This window comes from Pseudorca crassidens, chromosome 16, assembly GCF_039906515.1.
Source record: "Pseudorca crassidens isolate mPseCra1 chromosome 16, mPseCra1.hap1, whole genome shotgun sequence".
NCBI lineage: Eukaryota > Metazoa > Chordata > Mammalia > Artiodactyla > Delphinidae > Pseudorca > Pseudorca crassidens.
This window is the reverse complement of record NC_090311.1, coordinates 31,939,291-31,960,946: the sequence shown is the minus strand read 5'-3', so window position 1 is coordinate 31,960,946 and position 21,656 is coordinate 31,939,291. Positions and strand designations below refer to the sequence as shown.

Genomic DNA, 21,656 nt, shown 5'->3' with positions numbered 1-21,656 from the left:
ACAAAAAATCCAAAGGCTCAGCCAGAACATGCTGGGAAAATCCAGGGTCTGGATAAAACGAGCAACGCTCAGTGGGATCCTTTCTGCCTTTATGTAGCAATGTAATAGCGTAATAAATTCTGTCTGCCTGAAGAAAGCATGCACTGGTGAATTTCAAAGCCATCTTACGACAGCGGATGCACGGGGATGCAGAATTCGACAGCACATTCCCCTGTGAATAAAACGTAATGATTTCAAGCCTCTTTTCCCCTCTATCTTGAATGGCGCTAGCGCTTATCAAGGAAGCCACCTCGGAAAGAAGCCAGAGGAGAGCCGGGGATGCCCGGGGAATTCGGAGAAAGGAGTTGCTTTCTGTTCATCTCGGTGAGGAGCTGGCTAGCAAGAAGCTGCCAGTCACTGAGGGATGAAGGAGCATGGGCAGATGAGCAGGCACCGGCGTCCCCGGACACGGACACACACACACAAACGTACCCGCTCATTCTGGCGGGTCCTAGGCCAGACCGGTAGTCCGTGCTGCCCTCCCGCCTTCCTCTCCTCCAGAGGGATGCTGATGAATGAACACACCTGAGATGCCTCCATCCTGCCGCTCGCTCCCTCCTTCCTCCTCTGGCTACTGCAGAGGAGCCTCTCCTCGGTAGTTTCACTTTACAGCGCAAACCCACGCGGGCTTTGATGTCTCCTCCACCCACCCAAATTGCAGCCAGCCTGAAGCAGGCGGACATTCTCTCCTAGCAGAGGCCATGATCGCACGTACCCCCACCCACCAATAAAAACAAACAAAAAATAAAAAAGACAAAAACCTGGAATCCTCCAAAACCCCCGCACCCTGGGGAACTTTCCCTTAAAGACTGGGGATCCACCAAGCAGGCAGGAAGGAGGGTTCCGCCGAGGGGGACCACGGTGTTCCCCTTGACCACGGGGGATGCTCTGGGGGAGGGGGTCCCTCAAGTCCTTCCAACAGCTGGCCCTTTAAACGCGCCTCCTCCGAGCGTGGAACAAAGGCGCCGCCCGCGGGGGCCGGGCCGGCGCACGCCCCCGGCGCCGGCGCTGACAATCAGGCGAGCGCGGGCTGAGGGGCCGCTGGCGCGGGCTTACCTTGCGGGTCTCCGGGCGGGCGGGCCAGCTGCGCGCGTCCTGCCCAACTCGCACTACACTCTGCAGTTGGCCCCGCTCTGTTTTTCTGGGACTCGGCGCTGACTTCACCGACACTCCGCGGCCGGCCAATGAGCTGCGGCGGCGGCCCCCTCATTAGCATGCGTCTGGAACCATCCACTCCGGCGGCGCCTGGGAGGTGGGCGGTGCTAGGGGGCGGTGCCGGACCCGGCAGTGACAGGAAGGGGCGTGTGCGCCAATGGGAGGCGATGAAGTGCCCCGCCGCCCCGCCCCGCAGCATTGTGAGCCCGGCGCGCGGGCCCGCGGATCTCCCGTCGAGAACGTGCGCGCGGTCCCAGTAACCCTTTCTGTCCCGGCCGGCCTCGGGCTGGGCGGGAGGCTGGCCCGGCGCGCCCTCTGATCTTTCTGAGGGGTCGCCCACGGGGAGCTGGGAAGGAATCTTAGGCATAAAAAAAACAGCTAACCTGTTTTGAGTACATATAACTTACTCAACTCCTGTGCCCCAGTTTGCTCATCTTTAAAATGGTATAATAACCAGTACCTATTTCGCAGGACAGGACATAGAGAAGATTAATATAGTTAACGTATGTAAAGCATTTAGATCAGTGCCTGGCCGTCGCGCTATATAAATGTTTACTACTATCATTATTATACTGTATGTCAGCCAGTATGCTTAATACTTCTTAGTTTTTCTCTCTTTTGATCCTCATAGTCTTTTAAGATAGTCACTATTACTAATCCATATTTTTCAAGTGGGAAAACTGAAATGGTTTAAGCGGCTTGGTCCAAGTCACACAGAAACCGGTGCAATCAGCATTGGAACCCAGGCTCTGAGATTTCATTCATGTAATACTTTTATTCAGCGGCTCTATGGCAGGCATATTCTAGGCCCTGGGGTTACTGCCGAAAATACAACAGACAAGACCCCTCCGCTCATGAAGCTTCCATTTTAGTGAGGGAGACAGGCAAATAAACGAGTGAATAAATAAACAAGATCATCTGCAATGTGCAAAATAGGGTGAATAAAACAAAACAGGGTCATGCGCAAGTGGGGAGAAGAGTACTTTGCTAGATGGGTTCAGAGGTAACCACTGTGATACCATCCTGACCTCCTCCAGTCCCCCTCAGTGTTACAAAAAGAAAACAGAACGCAGAGAGGGGAAACTTCTTGCCCAAGGTCACCGCCAGCAAGTAACCGGCCTGGAACATGCTCCCTCCACGCCTAGCTTCCCACATCCCTGGGGCATCCCTGAAGGTGGGGCAATCATCCCTTGGGCTGAACAGAACTGATTTTTGTCAGCTGCCCTTGGCGAGAATCTTCAGCCAGGGCACTTCCCAGTTAACAGGCTGTGTGTGCAAGGGAAAGAAAGGCTTTGATGACTGCACAGGCTGATGGGAAACACATCTGCTAAGGTTCTTGGATGTCAAGGAACAGTGTCAAGTCTTTGCTGAGCACCTGCTGTCCCCTGCTGTGTAAAGAAAAAAAAAAAATTAGAAGTCTCCTAGCCACCTGGGAACTTATTCTACAACTGAAGAGACAAGAAACTACTAGAAAGCTATTCAATCTAGGGAGCCCCCAGACCAGGTGTCCCCCAGCTTGCACCTCATCCTGCTGTTTTGCAAAGAACACTAGACTAGAAGTCCGGCTTTGCAGGCTCTACTATTAACTTCCACCACAATCTAAGGGAGGCAGTTCCTCCTGGGCCTGTAAAGTAATGAAACGGCTAATGCACTTGTCCCTCAGTATCTGTGGGGGATTTGTTCCAGGAGACCCCATGGATACCAAAAACTGTGGATGCTCAAGTCCCTTATTTAAAATGGAGTAGTACAAGGAATACAGTCGGCCCCCCAAAATCGGTGCATTTCACATCTGCGGATTCAACCAACTGTGAAGAAAATTTGATCACATTTGATTGGGTTGAATCTGCAGGTGTGAAACCTGCGTTTAGGGAGGGCTGACTGCATGTCTAGTCCGCTGTGCAGTATAATGTATTTATGCTAAGAGCATAAACTGACCAGTTTAATATTAACTGACCATAACTGTCTGTTCATACATGCATTAACTGACCAATACCACACAGCAACCCCAGGAAGAAATGCTACTGTTATCTTGAGTTTATCCACAGAGGAGGAAAATAACTGCTGGAGTAACTAAGTAAATTGCCTACTCAGCAAATTCAGGGTAACACCACTTAGAATAGCAAAAAAAAAAAAAAAAAAAAATCAAAAACAATCCAAATGTTCAGTTTGAGTGGATTGGTTAAGAAAATTACAGTACAACCATAAGAAAGAATATCATACAGCCATGAAAAATGAAAAAGTATACTGACTCATTAACAAAAATATGCTCATAACATATTCCTGAATAGAAAAGTAGGTTGAAAACTAGTTTTGCACTGCAATCTCATTAGAACTATTTCTTGTAGGATTATGAGTATTTTTCCCTCATCTATATTTTTCTGATTCTTTTCATCATAAACATCCATCAAATTGTTCAATGAAAATAAAACAAAATCATCTTAAAATGAAAAATCAGACTCTACTTGTGGAGATTTGATCTCTCGGCAAGGCCTTCCCTTATAAGTGGGAAACTGCCTGGGGAAATCTTTAATGAGGCCTCAGTCTCTGAGTCATCCCTCAAATGTTGCACTCCTCTGCTGGTTCCAGTCTGTATGTCATTAGGGTTTATGAGATAAATGGGAAAATACTGAAAGGACAGAAGGGAAGGGAAACAGGGAAGATAAAGGGAAAGAAAAATCCTACTATCCTTCGAGATTCATCTCAAATGTCTCCTTCAAGAAGTGTTCAGAATCATGGTATAATAACATTTTAACACTGAAAGTGCCCCAAGAAATAATCATGTGTACTCATGTCAACTCACTGTTGTCGCCAGTCATTCATGATTCATCTGAGTAGCAGGCCATGTGCTAGGTGCCGGTAAGACCTGCCTCCCCACCTCCCAAAGGTAACCCCTGGGGTAGCAGAAGCTCAGGGAAGTCCTGCTTCATGGGCGTGCTAAGAAGAGTCCCACACTTGGGTATTGCTTTGCTCTCGCCATCTTGAAATTCTTCATTTTTGAACAAGGGGCCCCACATTTTCATTTGCTACTGAGTCCTATAAATTATGTGGCCTGTCCTGGGGAGGAGAAATACCAAGGCCTTATTAGTACAATAGTATATCAGTGACCGAGTCTGGAGTAAAGTTCGGGGCTTTCTACTCTCATCCCAGCCATTCTCTTATATCATATGGCCTCATTCCTGGCTCCCCAGGGAAATGTGAGCACTCCCTGCTTTCCAGCCCTACAGCACTTCATTTATTCCTTTCTCATGGAATTCACCATATTTGGCATGAACTCATGTATATATGTATGCAGTCTTATTCCTCATCCTCTCTCCCCACCAGATTGTAAATTCCATGATGTCCTGGCTTGTGTCTGCTCATCTCAAAGAGTGCTTAGCACTATGCTTTACACACTGTTAAAAATGTGCTTACATTTAATTTAATCTTACTAGTAACTCCTGGTTTTCTCTTCTTCTGCATCAGATTATTCCCAGCAGTCCTTCCACTGTTGGAGAGAAATTAAAATATCAGGCAGGAGGGTCAAGAACACAAACCAGGGTCATAAACGTGCTGTAGGAAGCATCCTTCAAGCAGGCCATTAAGTGTGAGGGACTGGGAGAGGGTCAAGCAGGATTTTGTAGATGTCAGCCCAGAGTCGTCAGCCTTTCCTCCATCTTCAGCATCACACACCCTGGGAGAGAGGGAAAGAAACAAGATGATCTAGAGATGGCGGGAAGTATAGTGGTTAAGCCTGTGGGCAGAATCCTGGCTTCAATGCCTAACGTGGAACTCTTGTGCAAGTTCTCAGGTCCCTCATCTGTAACAGGAGGGAGACACAACCCTCCTCAGGTTTACTTGTGAGCTGTAGATGACAGCACGCATGTAAAGTGCTTACACGCTGCCTGACACATAAGCACTCGCTAAGAGGGTATTATTTTCTTTTTCATATAAGCATTTATTTTTATTAAAAAAATTTTTTTGGGCTGCGTTGGGTCTTTGTTGCTGCGTGCAGGCTTTCTCTAGTCGCAGCAAGCAGAGGTTATTCTTCGCTGTGGTGCGCAGGCTTCTCATTGTGGTGGCTTCTCTTGTTGCAGAGCACGGGCTCTTAGGTGCTCAGGCTTCAGTAGTTGTGGCGCACGGGCTCAGTAGTTGTGACTCGCGGGCTCTAGAGCACGGGCTCAGTAGTTGTGGCGCACGGGCTTTGTTGCTCTGTGGCATGTGGGATCTTCCTGGACCAGGGCTCGAACCTGTGTCCCCTGCATTGGGAGGTGGATTCTTAACCACTGTGCCACCAGGGAAGTCCCAAGAGGATATTATTATTAATATTACTAGGAGGCCAAGTTGTGAAAGATGCTTTCTTAAAATGTGTTGGTTTGGGTAACTTGTTTCCCCAGTTACCCAAAAGATTGACTGTAGTCATTTTCAGACATATCAGCTGGAGAACGCCAGGAGGGAAGAAGAAAATCAAATGAGAGAAAGGGAATTATGAACCCCTTTTGGTGTTAAATCACTAAAAACCCTGGTGGCCATATGCACCTAATTTCTTTTGTAGCATCTTGAAGAAAATGAAGCAAGTAGTGGAAAGAGCAAAACTTCCTTAAAGAATGGATTCTCTTGCTTCTTGCTGATGAATTACTGAGAAGCAAATCTCTACACTCATGCCTGAGGGCACAAAACTGATTTGACTATCGTGGGATGCCAGATCCAAGAATTCCGCATTCTTTGGAGGTCAGGGGGGGCAGATGCTGCTTTGGGGGATTTTGGAGAGACGGGTGGAGGTTGGTCAGGAAGGGGCCAGGTAGAGAATGAGAGCAGGCAAGGACATCGCTGTGCTTCGGAAGCAGGGCCCAGATGAAAATGAATGGGTCACACCAATGGCCTAGCCTTCAGGCCTCTGTTCATCAATCTAAACAACGCTTGCTCCAATATGCCACATGCTGTTGCTCGGATGAAAGCATGTGTACATAATAAAATCCCAACTCTATACATTTGTACTGTATTCGACCAAGGGTGTAAGGTTTGGCTTTGAGAATGTTTCATGCTATTAGGTAATCAAAATAAGACGTTTAAAGTGTTGAGCTGGGTGGACGTTTGAGAGTAACCAGAAGGACAGAATGCACTTCTGTCCACTTCCACTGTATTAATGGAAGGGCCTGCCCTAGGTCAAGGGTTTGGGTGGGGGACAAGAAGAGGGGACAGGGCTTCCCTGGTGGTGCAGTGGTTAAGAATCCTCCTGCCAATGCAGGAGACATGGGTTCGATCCCTGGTCCAGGAAGATCCCACATGCTGTGGAGCAACTAAGTCTGTGAGCCACAACTACTGAGCCTGCGTTCTAGAGCCCATGAGCCACAACTACTGAAGCCCTTGCACCTAGAGCCCATGCTCCGCAATAAGAGAAGCCACTGCAGTGAGAAGGCTGCACACCTCAATGAAAGAGTAGCCCTCACTTGCTGCAGCTAGAGAAAGCCTGCGCACAGCAACGAAGACCCAACACAGCCAAAACTAAATATATTTATTAAAAAATAAAAGAAAAGAGGAGGGGGCAGTTTGAAGGCAGCTGCTGCTGGGAGACCCATTTTTTCCTGACTGGGCAGGGGATTCATTAATTAGAATATGCTGCGTTTACTTGAGAAAGACTTGCTACTCTAAAGTAATTCAGTTAATGAAGCGTTTACTTGAGAAAACCATTTTTATGGTTGGTGAATAGAGCTGACTACTCTGAGAGATGCATTCTGATTGAGGCTGGAGAGATAAAAGGAGGAAGCCAGGAAGAGGGAAAAAAAGGTGGCACAGGGAAAGAGGGGTAGAACCAGAGAACATGAGAGAGACGGCAAAGGAGAGGAAGACAGGTCACTTTAAACGTCCTGAGGGAAAAAATACAGCAATTGCAGAAATGGGGCAACAAGCCTCACCAAACTAATATAACCTTAACAAGGTTAAAAAATCAACAGTAATGGTGTTAAGGTAATAACTGACATTCTGGAAGCTGTTGGAAGCTTGTCAGTGGTGATTGGAAGAGTTCACTGGGGGAACTCATTACACAAGGCCATACTGAGTCACATGGGTGTCCTGGGAAGGTTAGCAACACTTTGTCAGCATTCATCAAGAGGAGATGCTGAGCACCGTGGAAAGGGCAGAAGGGAAGATGGCGGGCGTGCCTATCAGGTATCGGCCCTTCTCCATTACCTCAGCAAGTCTGTCCTGTCTCCAAACTTGCTTGCCCTGTCTCTTAAACCTGTCTTCTAAACCTTCGGTTACCTCGACCCACTTTTATGAATGCTATTTTAGTGACCATCTCTAGTCACTGGGCCATGCCTCTTAGGGATCTTCCTGCCTGCTGCCCCAACTGGCTGAACCAGGCGATTCTTCCAGGCATGCATGGCTCTCTCTGTGAGAGGAGGTCTTGGAAAATCACACATTTCCAGGGATGTTTGAAGCCCTTTTTAAATTGGCAATCTAAGTTGTGCTTGCATGGCCTACCTGTTTATCTGACTCTGTAAGAAGGAGATAATCTGAAAGAATCGTCCTACGGCCCAAGGAGTAAGGGCAACTGGACTTTATACAAGGGAGAAGTGGACAGAGATACCTATCACCTCCCTTAGGCCAAAAGAACCAAGGGCTTCTTCATCTGACCCTGATTAGAATTAGAACAGAACCAGAAAGCATGCTAGACCCTGGTTCTCAGAATCTGTTGCAGCCCAGGCTGCCACTTCCAAAGAAGGAAGGTTAATCATGGTGAGCACTCCAACAGGAGGAAAGTAAGGACCCCAAGGGGTCAGTGGCAGCCCCTCTGTTAGACTCAGTGTGACCCCTGGACAAGGTTCAATGGAGTTAAACAATGTGATTCCACCAGTTGGTATTTAAACTGAAGGCTGCTCCACTCTTAGATTCCAGAAGATACTATACCTGAACTAGGGCTTCTAACACTCAGGCTTTTTCTGGGCTCGACTCACAGCTTGCAGAATTTTAGCTCCCCGACCAGGGATTCAACCCGGGCCCTGGGCCCAGGCAGTGAAAGTGCCGAGTCCTAACCACTGGACCACTAGGGAATTCCTGGCCCAGACCATTCTTGAGGGTTGGGAGCAGAACCAGCCAGGTAGCCCTAGGCTTGTGGGAAGAGAACTCTCAAGTCGTTCAGCTAACAATATCATGTGCCCTCTCTGTTCCAGGTCCTCTACTTAGGGCTGGAGAACCAGAGAACAAGGATAGGCCCTCATCCTCGAGGTGCTCACAATGGAGTGGGAGAGACTGATAAAGACATGGGTGATTACAAGACAGTGTGATAGACACACTCTTTTTTTTTTTAATTGAGATATAATTCACATATCAGAACAGTTACCCTTTAAAAGTATACAGTCCAGTGGTTTTTAGTATATTCATGAGGTTGTGCAACCATCACCACAAACTAATTCCAGAACATTTTCATCACCGCAAAAAGAAACCTTACACCTATTAGCAGTCACCCTTTGTTTCCCCTCTCCCCCCAGCCTCTGGCAATCACTAATATACTTTCTGTCTCTATAGATTTGCCTATTCTGGACATCTCATATAAATGGAATCATACAGTATGTGGCCTTTTGTGTCTGGCTTCTTTCACTTAGCGTAATGTGGAAAAGGTTCATCCTTGTTGTAGCGTGTATCAATACTTTGTTCCTTTTTATGACTAAATAACATTCCACTGTATACATATACTACAATTTGTTTATCCTATCATCAGTTGATAGACATTTGGTTTGTTTCACTTTTTGGTCATTATGAACAATTCTGTTATGAACATTCATGTACAAGTTTTTGTATGAACATATGTTTTCAATTCCCTTGGATGTATACCTAGAAGTGGAATTGCTGGGTCATATGGTAACTTTATGTTTAATTTTTTGAGGAACTGCCAAACTAGCTTGGGTCAGTTTTCTGTTCTTTTAACTGGCAGAACCAATATACCTTGCTGAATGAAAAGTATGGGCCGCTTTATTATTTTATGTATTATTACCTTATATATTTTAATAAAAATTTTCTGAGGATATGTATATGTACTACTAATCATTTTAGACAATTTTGAAAATGCAGAAAAGTTTAAAGGAAAAAAAAACAAGAAAAGCGTCCATATCCCTCAATGTCCAAAGTTACCTCTATCCCCGTTTTGTTTGCTTTTTCCCTTTTAATCTTTTTTTCTGTGTCTACTTTTTATAAAGCAATGTCATACTGTGTGTTTAGTTTTGTATTCTGCTTTTCTCTCCAATCATTATATTGTAAGTAGTTCAGCACTCACTGTTTTATAAACTGGTCATCAATTTTATTTATTTTAATTTTTCTTTAATGTTATCTTTATTTTTCTTACTTTTGAAGAGGGGCTTAAGGTTGGGAGTGGGGGAATTTGGGGGCAAGAGGAGGGAGGTGCCAAATAGAGTATGTACGTTGAAAGAGAAAGAAAAGAGAGCAGAGATGGCCCTTGTTTGCTTTCTTATATGTCCCTATTTTATCCTACCTGGTTCCAGGAAAGACTTAAGGCACTGCTGTCCTTGTGGCCGTAGGACAGCCCTTCAGTCTCTTTCCGGTGGCCGCACTGCAGGGGCTGCTGCTGTTCCATGTGCCTGTGCCCTGAGGCTGAGCCAGAGCCGGCTCCTGCGGGTTGCAATGCAAGACGGCCAATTCGCAACCCTAGCAAAATCAATCTATTGGAAACTAATGAGGCACAAATAGTTCATGCACTTTGAGGCTGATCTGCCAAATGAGATAAACAGGGCTCAATCAGCAGGGAGAATCAATGATGCAAAAATGCATTTCAGACTAGCATTATTTCCCCCCTGGGATGCCCACGACATCACATTCTATTGTTTTGATGCTTCTGTGGCAATTCTTGTCTAAGCCTCTGTGGGCCATGCCAGGAGAACTCCCTAACCCAGGGTTTCCTGTGCCCAGGGGTTGGTCAATGTCAAGATTCGGCAGCTGTGAATAAGGGGCCTGGGCAGCCAACATGTATGAGAAGTGGGACTTTCAGTTTTGTAAGAAAACGCTAACTTCTGTGTTTCTAAACCACCCTCTGTAACAGGTGATGTAATTAGCAAGGAACAGCATTATGAACTTTCCAAGAGAGCAAATCACAAAAGGATTGTCTTAGTAATTCACATTTATAAAACACAAAATATAGAGTGATTTTTTTTTAATTCTATAATTTCTTGTGCCACTAAATTTATTTTTCCTTAAACAGTCTATTAGGAAGATATGATCATTGTGAAAAAATTGGAAACCGTTGATAAGCAAAAAGAAAAACTTTTTTTTTTTAATACTTTGGCCACACACGTTTCTTTTTTTGATATATATATTTTTAAATTTAATTTTATTTATTTTTGGCTGCTTTGGGTCTTCGTTGCTACACGGGCTTTCTCTAGTTGCAGCTAGCGGGGGCTACTCTTCGTTGCTGTGCGCAGGCTTCTCACTGCGGTGGCTTCTCTTGTTGCGGAACATGGGCTCTAGGCGCGCGGGCTTCAGTAGTTGTGGCACGTGGGCTCGATAGCTGTGGCACATGGTCTTAATTGCTCCGCGGCATGTGGGATCTTCCCGGACCAGGCTCAAACCCGTGTCCTCTGCATTGGCAGGCGGATTCTTAACCACTGAGCCACCAGGGAAGTCCCAAGAAAAACTTTTAAATCATCTCTAATAAATTTTATTTTTATCTTGCAAAATTTCTCCCACAATGCAGAATTATTTTAAAAATAAGTCCATGTAAGCAACCTAAGTGTCCAGCAACAGATGAATGGATAAAGAAGATGTGGCACATATATACAGTGGAATATTACTCAGCCATAAAAAGAAACGAAATTCAGTTATTTGTAGTGAGGTGGATGTCATACAGAGTGAAGTAAGTCAGAAAGAGAAAAACAAATACCATATGCTAACACATATATATGGACTCTAAAAAAAAAAAAGGTTCTGAAGAACCTAGGGGCAGGACAGGAATAATGATGCAGACGTAGAGAATGGACTTGAGAACACAGGGAGGGGGAAAGGTAAGCTGGGACGAAGTGAGAGAGTGGCATGGCCTTATATATACTACCAAATGTAAAATAGATAGCTAGTGGGAAGCAGCCACATAGCACAGGGAGATCAACTCGGTGCTTGTGTCCACCTAGACGGGTTGGATAGGGAGGGTGGGAGGGAGACATAAGAGGGGGGAGATATGGGGATATATGTATATGTATAGCTGATTCACTTTGTTTTAAAGCAGAAACTAACACACCATTGTAAAGCAATTATATTCCAATAAAGTTGTTTAAAAAAAATTCCATGTAATTCATGCTGTTTTATAACCTACTTTTTATTTCAATCAGGCCTTTTCCACAGTGTCATGACATTGCCTGGGAGGGTCTCACGCTCTGTCTGTTTGGTAGCCCATTTGGCCCTTGGGGGCCTGACTGGAATGGTTTGGCTCAGGCAAGTGGGGAAGGGACAGGTTAACATCTAAATCCAGGTTAAAATCTAATCCCTTAAGGGGGTGTGTCCTGCAGGAATTGGGGTCCAAGATGCATGAGAAGAGTACAGAGGATTTAGGAATGTAAGTAGTTTTTGGTTTTTTTTTTAATTAATTATTTTTGGCTGTGTTGGTTCTTCGTTGCTGCGTGCAGGCTTTTCTCTAGTTGCGGCGAGCGGGGGCTGTTCTTCGTTGCAGTGCGCAGGCTTCTCATTGCGGTGGTTTCTCTTGTTGCGGAGCACGGGCTCTAGGCATGCGGGCTTCAGTAGTTGTGGCACGCAGGTTCAGTAGTTGTGGCCCATGGGCTTAGTTGCTCCACAGCATGTGGGATCTTCCTGGGCCAGGGCTCAAACCCGTGTCCCCTGCATTGGCAGGCGGATTCTCAACCACTGTGCCACCAAGAAGCCCAGGAATGTAAGTAGTTTTAAGCAAAAGGCTAAAGATATTAATTGAGGCTAGAGTGTAGTGGCCTTGGAAGCTAAGGTCATGATCTTGAATTTTATCTGGTAGCCAGTGAGGAGTCACCCAAAACTTTTAAACAGGGGGGTGGTGTGATGGAGGTGGCATGTAAGCACAAGCCATCTGGTGGCAGCAGCAGGATGGACTGAAGCTGAGAAAGAGAGAAGGCAGAACAACCAGCTGAGAGGTTACTTCAGTAGTCCTGGTGTGAGGTAACAAAGGCTGGGAGGTGACCATGGGCAATGGAAAAGAAGAAACATTTCGTTCATCTTCTCGTTCATTCATTCAAAAATTATTAACCACTGAGAGTCAGGAACTGTGCTAGATCTGGGGACTGAATTCATAAAGGAAGACATGGCACGAGTTGCCTTCTGCTTAGATACAAGGTCCTAAGTGAAAGGTTACCAAAGACGACCCCCCCCCCCCCCCCCCCGCAGATGACTAGGATCATGGTGCCGTCATTAAGAGAAATAGAGGAGTCAGGATAAAGTCGAAATTTGAATGTCTAAGAAGAAATCATTCTGAATTTAGTTTGGTGATACAGTAGGACAGGAAGGTGGAACCACTCATCAGACAGGTGGAGATGTAGGACTTGAGCTGGAGAGGGAGGTCAAGGCAGAAGGTGGGGAATGTGTGTACCTCAGGTGTGCTGTGACTTAGGAATTTCTGAGCAAGCCTGAATGAGCTCCATTCCACACTCAGAGCAGCAAAAGAACAACACAGACCTGGTAAAACCTGCTGCCTCATTCCTGTGATTCCTGACACTCTGGCTCCATCACACACGTTGAGATGATTTTTCAGAAGTTGATGATTCAAAGCCTCCAATCTGACTCCTGTTTCACCTCTGGCTTTGATAGTGCTCTTCCCCCTCCCAGCTAGGAAGGGGTGTACTGCGGGCAGATGGTAAACTGTGAACAGAAATAAACTCTCTTAACATGTAGCAAGTATATTTATATCCAATCCTATAATATTGCTGCAAGCATAATTATAGCCAATCCCATAATTGCGTTGCGGGTATCAGGCATCAGAAACCAGCTCATTGTTGGTGATCAGGAAGATATGGCTACTGGGACAGGAGCCACAGGGCCAGTTGCTGCCCACCTGTGAGAGGACGGGGTGACACGGGGCAGGGCAGTTTACAGAGTGTCCAGGGGCTCTACCAACACAGGTGGGGAGGGAGGGGGTAATTTTGTGGGATACATAGCTCAAACTCATGCTTTTAGTCTTACTTTTTAGTAGAACTGCATGCTTTTAGTCTTACTTTTTAAAAAATTATAAAATCAATGCTTATTCACTGTATAAGGTTTACGAAATATGAAAAACTATCTATAATCCCACAATCCAAAAGTAACATTGTTAACGTTTTTATATTTGCCATTGCAGCGTTTTATTTTGTATGTATGTGTTTTGTGTCATACTGTAAGTAAAGTTTTTTTTCTAACAGATTTATTTATTTATTTATTTTTGGCTGCGTTGGGTCTTTGTTGCTGCATGTGGACTTTCTCTACTTGCAGGGAGCGCAGGCTACTGGTTGTGGTGCGCAGGCTTCTCACTGCGGTGGCTTCTCTTGCTGCGGAGCATGGGCTGTAGGTGCGCAGGCTTCAGTAGTTGTGGCACACGGGCTCAGTAGTTGTGGCTCATGGGCTCTAGAGTGCAAGCTCAGTGGTTGTGGTGCATGGACTTAGTTGCTCTGCTGGCATGTGGGATCTTCCCGGATCAGGGCTCGAACGCATGTCCGCTGCATTGGCCGGCGGATTCTTAACCACTGCGCCACCAGGGAAGCCCTGTCATACTGTAAGTAAAGTTTTATATCTTGTTTTTTTTCTCACTTAATATCTTGAGTGCTTCCCTATATCATTTACATATGCTCCAAAACATTATTTTAAAACTTTTCATTATTGTGGTATATTCAAAAGATGGAATACTCTACAGCAGTTAAAATGAATGAACTAGAGCTTCATGTATCAACACAAATATTTTTAAAGATAAGATTAATAAAAAGATAAATTGCAGAGTCAAATATATAATTCCATTTTTGAGAAGTAAAATATAAAAACCAATATTATATATTGTTAATGTTGACAGACATGTAAAAAGTATAGAAAGGGCTTCCCTGGTGGCACAGTGGTTGAGAGTCCACCTGCCAATGCAGGGGACACAGGTTCGTGCCCCGGTCCGGGAAGATCCCACATGCCGCGGAGCGGTTGGGCCTGTGAGTCATGGCCGCTGAGCCTGTGCGTCTGGAGCCCGTGCTCCGCAACGGGAGAGGCCACAACAGTGAGAGGCCCGCGTACCACAAAAAGAAAAAAAAAGTATAGAAAAATGGGTGGAAGGAATTTTCTCTGGTGAGGGAGGAAAGAGGCTGAAATTAAATGGGAGTGATACAAAGAGGCTTTGTTTCTGTAATTTGTTATTTCTTTAAACAATAATCTAAAACAAATATGGCAAAATCTTAAGGTTTATTAAATCTGCGTGGTGAATAAATGTGTTAGCTATATTCTCTGTATTTTTCTGCACATTTGAAATATAGAATAGATTTTTTTTTAATTAATAGACTATTTTTTAGAGCAGTTTTAGGTTTACAGAAAAATTGAGCAGAAAGTACAGGGAGCTGCCATATACCTTCTCACCACCCCCCAGCATACACAGTTTCCCCTACTATCAACATCTTGCCTTAGTACGGTACATTTGTTACAACTGAGCCAATATTGATATATTCTTATTAACTAAAGTCCATAGTTTACAAAAGGGTTCATTCTTTGTGTTGTATAATCTATAGGTTTTGACAAATATATGACATGTATCCATCATTACAATATCACACAGAGTAGTTTCACTGCCCTAAAAATCCCTCCTGTTCTACCTATTTCTCCCTCCCTACTCCCTCCCTCCACCCAAACCCCTGGCAGTCACTGATTTTTTTATTTTATTTATTTATTTGTTTGTTTTTGTCTGTGTTGCAGGCTTTCTCTAGTTGCAGTGAGCGGGGTTACTCTTCATTGAGGTGTGTGGGCTTCTTATTGCAGTGGCTTCTCTTGTTGCAGAGCACAGGCTCTAAGGAGTGTGGGCTCAGTAGTTGTGGCGCACAGGCTTAGTTGCTCCGTGGCACGTGGGATCTTCCCAGACCAGGGCTCGAACCCGTGTCCCCTGCACTGGCAGGCGGATTCTTAACCACTTCACCACCAGGGAAGTCCCAACTATTGATCTTTTAACTGTCTCCATAGTTTTGCCTTTTCCAGAATGTCATAGAGTTGGGATGATACAGTATGTAGTCTTTGCAGATAGGCTTCTAAATAAATTATTTTATTTTATTTTTGCGGTACGCGGGCCTCTCACTGCCGTGGCCTCTCCCGTCGCGGAGCACAGGCTCCGGACGCGCAGGCTCAGCGGCCATGGCTCACGGGCCCAGATGCTCCGTGGCATGTGGGATCCTCCCGGACCGGGGCACGAACCCATGTCCCCTGCATCGGCAGGTGGACTCCCAACCACTGCGCCACCAGGGAAGCCCTAATTAAATTATTTTAAAATCAAAACTTTCAAGCCAATCATAAGAAGAAAACAAAATCCACCAGGAATTTCACTATTTTGAGATAATCACTATTAACCATGCACACCATGTAACTTTTTTTCATGTAAATGGTATCACTATTTGCAAAATGTTATATTACTTTTTTTTTCACTTCACAAAAATATATCATGAAACCCATGTGATTCAGAATTCTAAATCCTTTAAGAATGTTTTGTGTTGTGGAATAGTATATCAGTGAGCTTACCCTTTACTATTGGACATTTAAGCTGTTTTCACGTGTGGCAGGAATCTTTTCTAGCTTTAGGGAGCCCCCCTCCCCCGCTTTAAACTAGAAAAGGCCCTTGAAATCCCCAGACAATTGGGAGTATTCAGCCTTCTAGGTATGTGTTGCTTAGACAACATGCTTGACAGTGACTGTGATTTCCTTACAGCCAAAGATACAGATTGTTAACTTTTTTTCCTTCTCTCATTGCCAGACACAGAGTCTAGCACAAAGCGGTTGCTGGGAAACATGAGTTGAATGGATCTAAGTGCCTCTAAGCAAGGTACTCTGGGATGGACTCTAAGGAAACTCCCGAACCCCAGAGAGACAGACTTTTTCAAGAGCTTGTATCGTTCACTAGAAACCCAAGGAAGAAATCAGGGAGGCCTGTTTTGTAGAGCAGAGCTATCTGAGTGCCATGAAGAACTGGGACGCTGGCACTGGACAGGAACAGAGGGCAGTGGGCGTGGATGCCGAGAGGCTGTGGTGCGTGGGACAGTGAGAATCAGCCCCAATGCCCTGGGATGACTAGAGTTTTGTGTAGGCGGAGGAAGTGCTCAGGCTCCCCTGAGAGTATTTTCTTTTTTTCAGTCAGTTTAATCATACTGGTTGAGTACTTGGGGTCTGGAATGGGACTTCTGGTTCAAATCCCAATTTTGCCACTCTCAGGCTATTTGACTTTGGGCAAGTAGCTAAGCTGTGATGTCTTCAGCCCCCAAAGGAGAATAGAATACAAAAGCACCTGAAAGAGTTGTTGTGAAGGGTAAGTGAGATTATATGTGCAAAGCCATAAGCAAAATGCTTGGCACTTACTAAATGCTTAGCAATAATAATAACAACAACAACAGCAATGACAGCAGCAGCTTAGCATCTTTTCTTTAAAAAGGCAAGGTGATCAGACAGGAAGAGCACGGATTAGCCAAACCAAGAAAGCCTGCCTGATTCTCACACACACACTTTCCTCCTAGAGAAAGGCCCAGCACATGTCACAATGCCAGGTATGGCCTGGATCCGAGTGGGTAGGGAACTATAGGAGCACGAAATGGAAACACCCTACATTAGGTAACTCAAAAGAAATTTGAGTTACTTTGCTGATTCTTGCAAGCTACCTGCCAGTCTATGTACACTCCCCGTGCTTTTATGTTTATTCTCATGTGTAGGCGTCTCTAGCTCCCATCTTTTGTTTGGTTGCTAAATCCAGCCACTGCAAATGGATTTTCCAATGGATACATGGCTTTGAATTCACCTAGTTCTACTTCCCAGTCAATGAGAGGATTTCTATCCCTAATATCCCTATATCCCCTCGTCTAATCTAGGAGACATTCTGGATTCCTCCCTTTCCTTCAGTCATTTCCAAGCAAACCTTGTTGATTCTTGTTGAGATCTAAAATCTCTCCTCTCCCTGGTATCACCCCTGGCATCCTCCTAGAGCAAGCCTTCATCCCTCACCAAGACTGCCAGGATCCTAACTGGTCCCCTTACTTCCACACTTGCAATCTCACAGTCTATTCTCCCCCAGAATCAGGGTACCTTTTAAAATGTCAGTCACATCAGGACTCTCTCCTCATCTTAGGTTGAGTTCCCCAGAAGCAAACCCCAAGACAAGAATTCATAAGCAAGTGTTTTATTTTAAAAAGTGCCCCAGGAGAAACTGGTAAGGGAGTAGGGGAAGCTGCACAGGCAAGCGGAAGGAAAAAGCCTAGAAGGCTGCAGCGCACCCCGAACGTTGTTTCTGGGCTTTCACACTCCTGCTCTACTGGCTGAGTCCTGGGCTAAGGGCAGTTAGGGGTTGCTCTCTGCACATGCAGGTAAAGAGCTCCAGTGGCCCAAGGGCTCTCCTTGAAACTAAGTTACAGGAGTCGATTCTTATAGCAAAAGTGCACAGATGCTGGGGGACTGGCACACAGTAACCATGATGGGATCCAGGGAACCCTCAGAGGAGCACCCACAAGACCCACTCCAGTTTCCTCCCTTATTGCCTGTCTCAGACCCTTGTTTATTTCCTTCATAACCCATGGCATGATTTATAAGTAGTTTATATAATTATTGGTCTCTGTATTTGTTTATCGCCTGTTTTCCCCAATAAAATGCAATCTCCAGGAGAGTAGTGAGCATATTTGTCTCCCTAGAATACAGATGGCACACTGTGGATCCTCCACAGAAATCTGTATGAATGGATGAATGAACGATGGCCACCTCCAGCAATGGGGAGTTTCTGCAGCCAGAAGCAGCTCATCCCACTTTCAGAAAGCCTTGACTGCAAGTCTGACCCAAGACTGAACTGTAATCACCTCCCCATCACACCCACGGGTCTCCTCTCTGGAATGACTCTGGAGATGATCACCACTTCCAAGTCAGTCCCTCAAATATCCAGTGTCCCACCTTTCTCTCCTCCGGACTAATCAACCACAGCTTCTCCAAAGGCTCCTCTTTTGACATGGATTTTCGAGCACTGGCATCTGTAATTTCACTAGTCTGAGAAAATTCTTCTTCCCTACCTACACAGTGCATAGCAACCCCTCCCATACCACCCTGAATACACCCAGTCTTGGGTGGTAAACTGGGTCAAGCCAGATAAGAATTTGGAGAAGCGAAGCTGAACGTTACCCAGCCAGGGCTCCAGAATCAGCAGCCTCAGGTTGAATCCCAGCCCACTTATCGTTAAATGACTGATCTTGGGCAAAATACTTAATTTCTCTGAACCCCAGTTTCTTCACCTGTACAGGGGAAAAAAATAAGAGCACCTACCTAACAGAGCTAGTGTAAGGGTTAAATTAAATGAGACAGTGGATGTAAACCACTTAGCAGAGTGTCTGGCACATCTCTAAGGACTTGGAGTTTCCCCAAACCTTACCTTGGACCTAACAGCTCTCCACGCCTCTGCACGCTGCTTCTTTCCCAGCCAAATCCTCCTGCTAACCCAGCTCCATCTCCGACACCCCCATGCTCCTTCAGTCAAGATAAGGCTTCAAGCCCTGTGTCCAGATGCTTTCCTGGCTCCTATTTCTTCCCATTTGCTCCTGCTCGCTGTCCACTTCAGGCTTCTACCTCTCCATCCTACCCCTTGCTACCTGTGCGTCCATCCACGTGTCCATTCTCCGTTTCTCTTTTATTGTCCTTCTTGCTCAATTCTTGCTTTTTGTTTTTCCTCCTATCTTTCTTACATCATGTCTTCTCTCATGGAAACCTTAGTAAAGTTCTTTTTTTTTTTTAATTTTTTTAATTTTCCTTTTCTATTCTGCCTCTTACCTTGACTCCAGATAGACGAGAGGAAATGATCAACCTAGTAACAGATTGGTTAAGTGCCAATTGTGCTAATCGGTTAAGTGCTAATAGGCATCTTAAGCTACAGGCCATTTTCCATCACTCCTTGCCACAGACTGAGTGGCAAAATCAAGGCTGGAAAGGAGGCCATCAGCAGTGAGGACTGAGGGGAAACAGGAAGCTCTCTTTCCCTCTCACCTATATGTATGCTTCCCGTTCCTTTCCTTGTCCGCCGCGTTAGTACACTACAGTGAGTTGCCTGTTTTGTTCCTGACTTTAATGGAAATCCTTCAAATATTTTGCCATTAATTATGATTTTTTTCTAGGTCTTGTACCAACTAGCTTTTGTCCAATGGGGGGAGTTCTCTTTGATATCCAGTTTGCTAAGCTTATATAATATGCAGTTGTGAGTTTCTAGGTTGGAGGTAAAGCATGAAAATCAGGGAAGCAGGGTGATAAGTAGGTTGACTTGTGAGGTGTCCTGGGAACATCAGAAGAAAGAATTGAGGCCAAGAGCTCAGGCTGGGGGATGATGGAGCATCCTGTCCTGAGGGACTTTCATGGCTCTGAGAGTTACTCCTATACTCAGCTCTTAAACTGTGACACTGGGGTTCAAAGACTCTCCTGGACGCTTGAGTGTATCAATGACAAAAGTTGGCTCCACTTATAGTTCGTGTTTCTTCTTTCATTAATTTAAGTAAGAAATTCTGAATTTTCAAGAAGCTTTTGGAACTTCTTGAATTGGAGCAGATAACTGAAACTTCATCCCTTTTCACGTGAAAGTTTTTTGGAGGTGGATCTGATCCTGGTTTTCCATTCCAATCAGCTGCTGTGAAAGCCACTTCTTGTTCTTGCTGGGGGCAGATCAAGCCTCTTTTTCTCCTTGATAGAAATTCAGGAAGGAAACCAAATAATTCCCAACAGAGACCAGAGTTGACCACAGTACCATCCAAAAGCACTTTTAAAGATCTCAATCTTGAATATGAGAACACTGGCAACTGAGGTTGGTTACTGGCTCTACACCGTCAGCTAGATAGAGGCTTGGGAGATGTGGTTCTGCCATTTTGACAGGAAAATCTTCTTTGATGGAGAAGAGGTTGCAATTGAAGCATCACTGAGGTGCCCTTTAACACTGGAAAGTTTCAGTAAAAGTGTTTGTGACAAGCATCCGAAATAAAATACTAAACTCCCACATGTAGACATTTCTCAGTAAACTAACCTGCACACGCTCTGGGACTGGTGAAAGGAGGGACATTCTAACATCAAAGTTAATCAGCGGGGCATCTACTGGTTGCCGTTCTATGCCTATTATGTGGTGGCCCTGGGGGTTTTTGTTTTGTTTTTACCATGATTGACAGAAAATTGGCCAACCTGCCCCCAGATAACCAAGAGTTGTCTGTGCTTGACTTATTCACTTAGTTCCACTCTTAACTGAAGAGGGGTGAGGAAAATAAGTGCTAAGAAACCTGTCATAGAGGGAAATTTGAAACAAACTGGTAATGTGTCAGACAGCCTTGGAATAGTCCAGAAGGTGGCAAGTAAATAAATTCTATGAGGGAAAATTGAAAAAACTGGCATAGCTGAGCCTTAAAAAAAAAAAAAAAAAAGGGTGACAGGCTCATATATGATTGTTTCTAGTACAGCAAACTAGATAATGTACATATTCCCAAAACACCTCTGATGCTCAGCTGACGATACACTGGAAAAAGTAGTGGACTTAGGAGAACTAGGCACTAGTCCCACTTCTGCCAGCCGATGACTGGGCAGTCTCTTTGTCTACCTCATTTTCACCTCCATAAAATTTTATAGCTGGAGAACTTTGGGGTTCCCAGCCAAGACTCCCTTTTAGGCTCCACAAAAGAAGAAATGTTTGGACATTTCAAAGCACTCCAATGATATAGCATTTTATTTATTTATTTATTGAAGTATAGTTGTTTTACAATGTTGTTCTTGTTGTTTATATTTTATATATAGTAGTGTGTATGTGTTAATCCCAAACTCCTAATTTATCCATCCCCCGTTTTCCCCTTTGGTAACCATAAGTTTGTTTTCTGTGTCTGGCGTCTATTCCTATTTTGTAGATAAGTTCATTTGTGTCATATTTTAGATTCCACCTATAAGTGATACCATATGGTATTTGCCTTTCTCTGTCTGCCTTACTTCACTTAGTATGATAATCTCCAGGTCCATCCATGCAGCTGCAAATGGCATTATTTCATTTTTTCTTATGACTGAGTAATATTCCGTTGTGTGTGTATACATATACATATATATATATATATATACACCATACAAAGATACATAATAAATACCTTTATTTAGTGATCAGAATCATTTAAACATGGGGCTTGCCAGGAAAAAGAATAACAGAAGAGGTGCTCAGTGATAAGAGTTTGGGAACCGGGCTGTAAGACACTCTAGAGGAGGGATGGTGCCTGCTTCATCTCAAGATCCTCAGTGCTGGCATGTACCTCCTTAAGTGCTCATTAAGATCCAAACAT

General features: G+C 44.8%; 1 protein-coding gene across 47 annotated transcripts in view; it reads right to left on the bottom strand.

Moving 5' to 3' along the window:
• The window catches only part of SORBS1 (sorbin and SH3 domain containing 1), a 240,748-nt gene extending 239,529 nt beyond the window's left edge, over positions 1 to 1,219 (bottom strand). For 39 of the 47 annotated variants that reach the window (XM_067709891.1, XM_067709907.1, XM_067709912.1 and 36 more), the window contains exon 1: positions 1,096 to 1,219. The gene's annotated coding sequence lies outside the window, so the exon portion shown is untranslated. Of the gene's footprint in view, positions 1 to 471; positions 998 to 1,095 lie in introns of those variants that run through there. The other 8 variants (XM_067709892.1, XM_067709901.1, XM_067709894.1 and 5 more) reach the window with 5 other exon arrangements.
• Between the last annotated feature and the right edge of the window lie 20,437 nt (positions 1,220 to 21,656).